General features: G+C 38.7%; 1 long non-coding RNA gene across 1 annotated transcript; it reads right to left on the bottom strand.

The window, feature by feature from the left end:
• Positions 1-861: 861 nt before the first annotated feature.
• On the bottom strand, positions 862-8330 carry LOC143441138 (uncharacterized). Its single transcript, XR_013108360.1, has 3 exons — positions 8215-8330; positions 3021-3067; positions 862-1439 (listed from the first exon to the last, which is right to left on the bottom strand). It is a non-coding gene; the product is annotated as an uncharacterized LOC143441138 (long non-coding RNA).
• Positions 8331-9608: the final 1278 nt, after the last annotated feature.

The raw sequence follows: 9608 nt of genomic DNA, 5'->3' as shown, positions 1-9608 counted from the left end.
CACACGCCATTTTCTTATCATTCATGGCAACACACTGCATGTTTGGACTGATAAAATTTTGAAGTGTTTAAAATCTAGACATACTGATGGTAAGTTCACTGTTGGTAGAGGCACCTGTTAACTGATAATACATTTCAAAAGGCCAAAAAACTGCTACAAATTCAAATTTAAATATGCAGGCCTTTTGGCAAAATATTCTCAGTTCCATTAATATTTGCACAAATGGTTATTTTAGAATTCATTAGAGATCAGTTGTAATAGACATAACTAAAATACTGACTAAATAGTTTCTTAAACAGAATAATATGCAGCCATTAAAAATATACTTACTAACATCTATACTTACTAACATTTATACACATACATATATACGTACAGTATATAGGTATATTAATATGTGGAGTATAGAAAATACAGTCTAGTCTCATTTTGAATGATAAAATCAAAGATTGTTTGGAAGATCAAATTACGATGGATTTTTATTAACTTACATGACTTCTCCATGTTGTTTGGATTTTTGCAGTAATCTTACATTATCATTCTAAATGAACCATGAAATATGTTGCCATGTTCTCTAATGCAGAAATAAGTATATGAAAGAAACTTAGGCTTTCCATGTTAGGAAAGCATTTAGCAGAAGACTGTAGAATCCAATGTAGTTTTGAAGACATTGTAGCTTTTTTTTAATTATTAAATTTTTATTTATTTATTCCCTTTACAACCCAATATCAGCATTTTGTCTCTCTTGTACCCTCTTTTGTCTCTTTTGTATCCTCTCCTGTAAGTTCTCCCCCCATTCCCCTAAGAAGGGGAAGACCCCCTCTGGGTGTCAATTGCCCCCAAAAGTCCCCATCCCAGACCCCCATTCACTCTCACTCAGCACTTCAAGTTGCTACAGTACTAGGTACATCCTCAAGGATGTTTACTTAGGGATGTGGGATCCAGAGGCAGGCAAGTAGACAACAGTCTCAGGGATAGCCCCTGCTCCAATTGTTTGAGAGATCTGAATGAAGACCAAGCTGTCCATTTGTTACATAAATGCAGGAGGCCTAGGTCCAGCTTGAGTTTGTTCTTTGGTTGGTGATTCAGTCTCTGGAAGCTCCCAAGGGTCCAGGTTAGTTGACAGTGTTGGTCTTCCTGTGGGGTCTCTGTCCTCTCTGGGTCCCTCAATCCTTCTGCCAACTCTTCTGGAAGACTCCCCGAGCTCTATCTGCTCTTTGGATGTGAGTCTCTGCATCTCTTTCCATTGGCTGCTGGGTAGAACATCTCAGAGGATAGTTATGCTAGGTTCTTGTCTGCAAGCATAATGAAGTATCAGTAATAGCGTCGGGGATTGGTTTTTACCCCCATGGGATGGGACTCAATTTGGGCAGTCATTAGTTGGCCATTCCTTCAGACTCTGCTTCATCTTTGTCTCTGCATGTCTTGTAGGCAGGTAGCTTTTGAAAAACGAGAAGTTGGAGTGAATCAGGAGAGATTTATTTGAGTCTAGGTTTGGAGCAGGGTCTAGGAGAGTTGTAGATAAGTTGTCTATTTCCCAGAATCCTTCCTTTCTTCTCCTTTTAACATCATTCCCTCCACATGTAACAGTAGTACTATTAGATGGGATATGACAAGAGACAACAATTTCTCTCAAATGTCCAATGCCTGTGGATGATTGTTAACTCACTAATTGCCTCACTCCCTTCCCTCATATGTGTGACAGTAGGGAGATCGTGGGGATGCGAAGATGTGATTGAGTGTGGATATATACGCGCATGCACATAGCTCAGATGTATGCACACATGCATATACATATATGAGTCCATATGTACCAGCGATTGACATCTGTTTCTTGCCTCTATCACTCTTCACTTTTGTTTTTGATACAGGATCTCTCATTGAAACCAGGGCTCCCCAGTTCCCCAGGTTAGTAAGGGACCCCCATGCCTCTGCCTCCCGAGAGCGGGGAATACAACCATGTGCTGCTATTCCAAACTTTTAAAAACAAGGTTCAGAAGATCCAAACTCAGGTCCTTATGTTACATGGCAACTGCTTTACTAAGGCATCCCTCAGCCCCTAGTTTTTAGAAATTATTTTATACAGGATTATAGAGGTACATGAAAAAATGGTACCAACTCCAAGTGGATATCTTACATAATAAAAATTTTCAAGAAAAAAATCATAAAAAAGTCAGTTCTCCCAAAGTTAGTGTATACATTTCATGCAACTCTACTCAGAATCTTAAAAAAAAGAAAAAAAAAAAAAAAAAAAAAAAAAAAAAAAGCTTCTTTTCAATGAGATGCTTTTAGAAGAGTAGGTCTGTGAGAATAATTAGAGATAATTCTAAATGATTTTTCGATAATCAACATTCTATAGAGTGATTATATTCAAGAGTATTTTCCTGACTTGGGAATGAATAATTCATTACTGGAATAAAAGGCGAAGAAATAAATCCCAATATACTTCATTTGTATTTCATTTCAATATGAAAAATGTGTTATACGCTAATAAATGGTACTATCACAACTGGCTTTTCACCTGTAAAAAAGTAAGTTGGATCCCTACCTCACCACATGCACAAAAAACAAGCTCCAGATGGGCTGAACACTTAAATGAAGAGGAAAAAAAATTAGCAAGTTTAAATAAAGGTAGTATATATGTATTAATTAAGGGTTGAAAATTTTTTTACAACAAAATAAGAGATCTATGAACTATGAAAGATTGGTTTAACTGTATAAAATTGAAATATGCTATATTGCTGTAGTAGATGCCTCACATCCATGAATGGGTATATGTACATCACCAATTGGATTTCATGAGTCTCATAGGTAGCGTTAGCTGTCAAATTGATATACCCGGGATGATGGAACCTCAAAATTGCCTGTACCATTTAGTCTGTGGCCATGTCTGTTGGACATTTTCTTGATTGCTGGCTGATGCAGGAGGATCCAGCCCACTGTGGATGGTATAATTCATAGGCAGACAGACCTGGACTGTATAAAATAGGTAGCCGAAGGTGAGCCTCAAACAAGCTTACCTTCAGTGTTCCTCCATTGTTTCTGCTTCAAGTTCCTTCCTTGAGTTCTAATGGGTTATTTAAAATGAAACAAACAAACAAAAAAAAAAAAGTCAGCCACATAGCCACATGGTGGTTGCACACACTTTAGTCCTAGCACTTAGGAGGCAGAAACAGACAAATCTCTGAGTTTGAGGCTAGCCTGCTCTACAGAGTGAGTTCCTAGGAAAGCCAGGACTATGCGGAGAAACTCTGTCTCAAAAACAAAACTAAGCTACACTAAACTAAAAGGGTCATGAAGTTGACAGGGGGTGAAAAAATGGTAGGATTGATCTGAAAGGAGTTAGTAGGAGGAATGCAGGATGAATGTGGTCAAAATACACTTTCTTAGTCACCCTTCTGTTGTTGTGAGATACCATGGCCAAAGCAACTCTTATAAGAGAAAGCATTTAACTGGAGGACAGTTTCAGAGGCTTAGTTCATTTTCATCATGGCAGCGAGCATGACAGCTGCCAAACATGATGCTAGAGTAGACAAAAATACAGTATCCAGATCCAAAGGAGGAGGAAGAGCCAATGAGCATGATATCTTAGTTAGGGTTTCCATTGCTGTGAACAGACACCATGACCAAGACAACTCTTATAAGGGACAACTTTAATTGGGGCTGGCTTATGGGTTCAGAGGTTCAGTTTATTTTCCTCACGGTGAGAAGCATGACAGCGTATAGGCAGACATGGTGCTGGAAGAGCTGAATGTTCTGCTTCTTGATCCAAGTGCAGCCAGGAGACACTAATTCTTCTGCACTGGGCAGAGATTCACAGCCCACACTCATAGTGACACACTTCTTCCAACAAGGCCACACCTTCTGACAGTACCACTCCCTATGGGCCAAACAAATTCAAACCACCACACATGGCTTGTGCTTCTGAAACCTTAAAGCTCACCAATGACACACTTTTGTCAACAAGGCCACACCTCTCAATCCTTCTAATCCTTCTGAGGTATTGTTACTCCTTGATGACTAAACATTCAAGTATATGTGTGAGTCTGTGGGTATCATTCTTATTCAAACCACCACACACTATGACATTCTCAAAAATTAATAAAATAATTATATAAAAAAGAAGCTGAGAACAAACTAGATAGGTATTTTATATTGCAAACTATCATTAATAAAGCCAAAAGGCAATATTTGAATTATTAAAAAGGGAATCTGTCACAAATTTATGTTTTAAAGAACCAGAAAGTCCCAATAAAAATGGAGGATTAAGAATAAAGAATGCCAGGTGTGCTGGTTTATACCTTAAACCTAGCACTCAAGACAGGCAAATGGATCTCTGTGAATACAAAGTCAGCTTGATCTACATAATGAGTTCAAGGCCAGACACGACTATATTATGAGAATCTGTCTCAACACACACACACACACACAGAGAGAGAGAGAGAGAGACAGAGACAGAGACAGACAGAGAGACACAAAGAGACAGAGAGACAGAGACAGAAAGAAAGAGACAGAGATAACAAAGGAAGGCAATTCAAGCTTAATTAAATCCAAATGGCCAATGATGATATAAAAACTGCTTTAATGTTCAAGCTAAAACGTCCAAATCAGCTAGTATTTGACTAATATTACAGAATATATGAAATTCCTTTTGAGAAATATATTGTAATAGGCAGCATCATACATTGTACTAGATATGTAAAGACAGAGTTAGTAAAAATATAAACATGTGTTCTTATAATAAAGACAACATGCATAATGCATAAATCAGTAAAAAAAACTCTATAAAAAGATATGTTGAAAGATAGTCACTAGCTTATTGTGTTTGTCTCCAGACAATGGGATTCCAGCAATGTTTTATTTATTCATATAGTTTTTAATCTAGGACAATTTTTGTAATACTAAATAAATAATGTAACAAATTATAATTATATATATACATATATATATATATATGAAATTTAAATCTACATAACTATTCCCTCAGTCTTTTTTGTCTTCATTCATTTGCAATTCTCACTTGTTTTATTTTCATGGGAGTGGTATTGAGGAAAGAGTGGGGGCTTAGAAATAGCAAACGTGTCTGAAGAAGAAAGAGGGCAGTTTGACATCACAGAATGAGATTCAGATAAAATGACATAATGCTCCGCTCTCCAAGTTTCCATTTCATCTTTTCTCATTTGTATTTTAGAATATTTTAGCAACCTTTGACATTTGGTGAAACAAAAGCCTACAGTCATTTTTGCTCCTCTTTCTCCAATATTAGAGAATATATTACGGTAGTGACAGCCTCTTGTCTTTCCTTCATATTACTGACTTCAAGGCAACACAACAGAATTGACGGGGGTAGGCAGTGATATGTCTTTACCATTTTGTCGAAGAGTCATCCTCCTTGAGTGTTAGGTTTGTAGCTCTCTTCTCTTGACCCAGTGACTATCCACAAGCTAGGATCTGAATTGACACTATCTACCCAGCTTGCTTAGTTGCTTATAAAGAATAGCTGTAATTAGGCACAATGTGGGCTACAATATAAGCCTGTGTTACTAATAACAAGTGGGATGCACAGCATCAAGAGACAAGAAGTGCCCTTTATTCTCATTTATGTTACAAGGAAAAAAAGACAGACATAGAGCCACTGTCATGTTACGTTTTTTTAAGGCAATAAAAGTGTTTTGAATTCTTAGACATCCTACGAGTTTCAGTTTTATAAAATGTGCTGTCTATTTTCTTTCTTTTCCTTTGAATCTTTTAGCATCACACATTGAGCCTGGCTCTTTTCCTTATCTAGAGGCCAGAGAAGCTTCCAGCATATGCTTATGCAAGAGGAGGGATGCTTGCCTTCTTTCCAACCTTGCCCCCGCAGTCTCCGCATCATGGGAAACTGGAAAACAGAAACACTACACAGAGCCTGCAAAACCTCCTGTGTGCAAACTCCAAAAGAGTACAGAGTTCTGGTAGGGGGTTGTAAGCAAGCTCTTTCCTTAGGAAAGCTTTCCCAGGACAAATCCCTGTCTCCATGGATACCTTTCACTATGCCCAGAATGTGACCCTGAGGTCTTTCTTCCAATTGCTGAACAGAACAGAACTCAGTGCACATAGCAGCCAATATTGTACTTGGGAAAACTGCTGTGCAGGCATCTGCTGCTCTAGGATGCAACTCGACTTTCTCTAAGTTCAGTACACATTTCTTGAGCAATGCTGCATTGAAGCTCTTGGCCAGGAATAGCTGGATAATCCTTGACCAAGAAAACGTGGTTTTCTATCAGGATAGGATATAATCAGACATGATTATTATTACTACAATAGAAGCAAAGCTGAGGTTTGATAGATTATAAGGAAGGTCAATTTAGTGGTGAGGAGAAAGACTTTGACTAATGGTTAACATTTGAGGTGGACGTTAAAATATACAAATGTATATGATATATACAAGCGGAACTGCTTAAACTACAAGAACAATGTGCACAGACAACCTGGCTCAGTAGAGATTCTTTGTCACTGTGGTAAAGGGCAATTGAGGGGGGCCTGGACTCATGGTCAGATAGCAGACTGCAAGCTATCTTCTCATCCTGTTATTCTAGAAGATACTTCAGGTTTCTGAGGATGTGAAAGACTGAAGTCATTAGTTAAAAAGAATGGCCCTTCTGAGGGAGACTAGCCTGAGCAACCACTGAGCAGCCATTGTGGTGAGGTGTCAGTGTGTTTGAAAGTGTCAGAGAAATAGTTATAGGGATGGCAAATTTCCATCAGGTGGAAATGATGGAAGCCCAGGTAAACCCTGGATTCAAATGAAGGGACAACTGGGGAAGTATTTACAGAAAGAATGGGCTTAACACACCAACAGGCTAACTATAGGGGTTGCAAAAGAATGGGTGTAGAGAACAGTTTTATTCTCTTAGCTGAATTGGCAGAGTTTGAAAAATATTGCAATGATTTCCTCAGCTTATGACACAATACAGTTTATGCTGCATCTGTCTTGGGACTCTAGGAGAGTATTATACAGAGAATAATTTTGAGGATTCAGTCAGATTTTATCCACTTTTAGTTTATGCAGAAATATATATAATTTAGGATATTTCTAAATAATGTATTTTCTGTGATGTTTTACCCCCAAATGAAAAGGGAGTGTTCATTCCGCCGAACTGCACAGCTGTTAAGTGAGACAGCTACAAGCATGGCTGCCTTCAGGACTGCTGAAGGGTCTGTGATGGCCTATGCAGGAATAAGACACATGATCATCGAATTTCAAATAGATACAGTAGAGTGTCCTGCTTAGGAATGTGGCTGTTGTCTGTTTCTTGTACCATCCACTCCACACAAGCTGGAGTCTTCAGAGAAGAGGGAACCTCAACTGAGAAAATGCCTTCATCAGATTGGCCTGTGAGCCATTTTCATAATGGGTGTGGGGGTTTGAAACAGACCCCTCCCCATAAGCCCATGTATTTGAATGCTTAGTCATCAGGGAGTGGCACCATTTGAGAAAGATTAGAAGTATTAAGAGGTGTGACCTTAGAGAAAGTGTGTCTCTGAGGGTGGGCTTTGAGGATTCAAAAGCTAACATACCAGGCCTAGTGTTGCTTGCTCTCTCAGCCTGTGGATCAGGATACTGCTCTCAGCCATGCAGGCTGCCATGCTCCCCACCATGGATTAAACCTCTCAAACGGTCAGCAAGACTGCAATGGAATGTTTTCTCTTATAAGAGTTACTTTGATCCTGGTGTCTCTTCCCATCGATAGAACAGAGACAAAGACAGTCTTTGATGTGGGAGGATCCGTCTCACTGTGGGCAGGGCCACACCAGGGGGAGGGGGCGGGGCGCATAAGAATGCCATTGGTAGCAAGTCAGTAAGTAGTTCCTCCATGGTCTCTGCTTCAGTTTCAGCCTCCAGGCTCCTGCCCTGACTTCATAATGGACTAAGATTGAGATATGTCAAATAAGCCATTTTCTTCCTGAATTGCTTTTGGTCATAGTGTTTATTACATCAGAAAACGAAGACAGGCTGAGAAAGCAGAACAATGAGTGGAATAAACAGAGCTTTGGCAACTAAAATCTTTCCTGCAAGAGCACAATATTGACAAGCCAAGTAACTAGACCATAAAAAACAAAAACATACACTTTATCCCTTGATTCCTGTATCTTTCTGGTCATGAAGGCATCAAGGTGAAATTTTATACATTTTAAAATAACTGGCCCTAACTGGGTGGTAGTGATAAATACCTTTAGTCCTAGCACTCAGGAAGATCTCTGTGAGTTCGAGGCCAGACTGGTCTTCAAACTGAATGCCAGAACAGCCAGTGCTATACAGGGAAACTGTCTGGAAAAACAAATACTACCATGAATTAATAATAATAATAATAATAATAATAATAATAATATAGAATTATTATTTATATTAATATAATTAATTGATTATTATTAAATTAATATAATTAATATAATTTTATTATTATTATTATTATTATTATTATTATTATTATTGGTCCTAGATACTCCTAAAAGATGGTAAAATTAGTTCATAGCCATCATATTCCTCCTATAACCAAGCAGGTTCTTTTGAAAGAGGTTTATGGTTTTTGGCATTAAGGTCACAACTCTATGTCCTTTCTCATTTCCACCTGACAACTCTTCTATTTTCACTGCTGTAAGAATACCACATACTACATGTCATCCCTGTGATGGGGTAGGCTCTGGGTCTCCATCCCCCAGTCTCTCCTCTCTACCTCTCCCCTCTTTTGAAAGCACAAGAAACCATATCAAATTTGGCTTTGCCATGGGACACATTTACGATCAATGACACTCTCTCTGCACCTCGTGCTCTTCACATCTAAACAAGGGTAGTGACAGGGGTAAATATTAAAGGAGCTAACATATGCAAGTCCTTAGACACGTGCTGATGTGAATGAGGTCATGTATAGCAGCTGACTTAATTTTAAACTCTCTCCCTTGACCAGTTGCTTCTTAGTATCCAGAAGGACTTTGTGGAGTAGCCATAAATGAATAAGTCATTAGCAATATTTATTAGAGAAGAGGAGGAGGAAGAAAAAGGATGAGGAAGAGGAAAAAGATGATACTATCCCTGCTTTTTTCCCCAACACACTACTTAAGATAGGACCCAGGGCCCCATACTTGCTAATCAAGAACTCTCCTTTTCTGGCACAGCGTTGTTTATGACTTGGTTTTTCTACAGATATATTTTAATTGTGTATGTGTGTCACTTTGTGCACATGAGAGCCCACATCTATAGAGGCCAGAAGAGGATGTGGGTCCCTAAGATGAACTGGATCAGGCAGCTGTGAAGTGCCCTGTGTGGATCCATCACCACAGCACTATGCAGTAGGAAGTGGTGAACAGTTTCTCTAGCTCCAGATTTCACTTGGCATTTCAATCTAATCCTTGGTGCATGGCTTTGGTGACCATGGGCCTTGGACCTGCCCTTCTTGAAGACAGAAATACATCATATAAAGAAGCCACCGTAAAGCAGATCATGCCTTGGCCTGATTTAGTTTCCTTCTATTTCATTTCATTTCATTTTTGTAACAGTAGAATTATTCCAAATGTTTATACAGAGGAACTTTTTTGAAAGCACGTTAGAGGGTATGAGATTTTGGTTT

This window comes from Arvicanthis niloticus, chromosome 2, assembly GCF_011762505.2.
Source record: "Arvicanthis niloticus isolate mArvNil1 chromosome 2, mArvNil1.pat.X, whole genome shotgun sequence".
Lineage (NCBI taxonomy): Eukaryota > Metazoa > Chordata > Mammalia > Rodentia > Muridae > Arvicanthis > Arvicanthis niloticus.
Note: the sequence above shows the minus strand (reverse complement) of the source record. Positions and strands in the feature narration are given on the sequence as shown.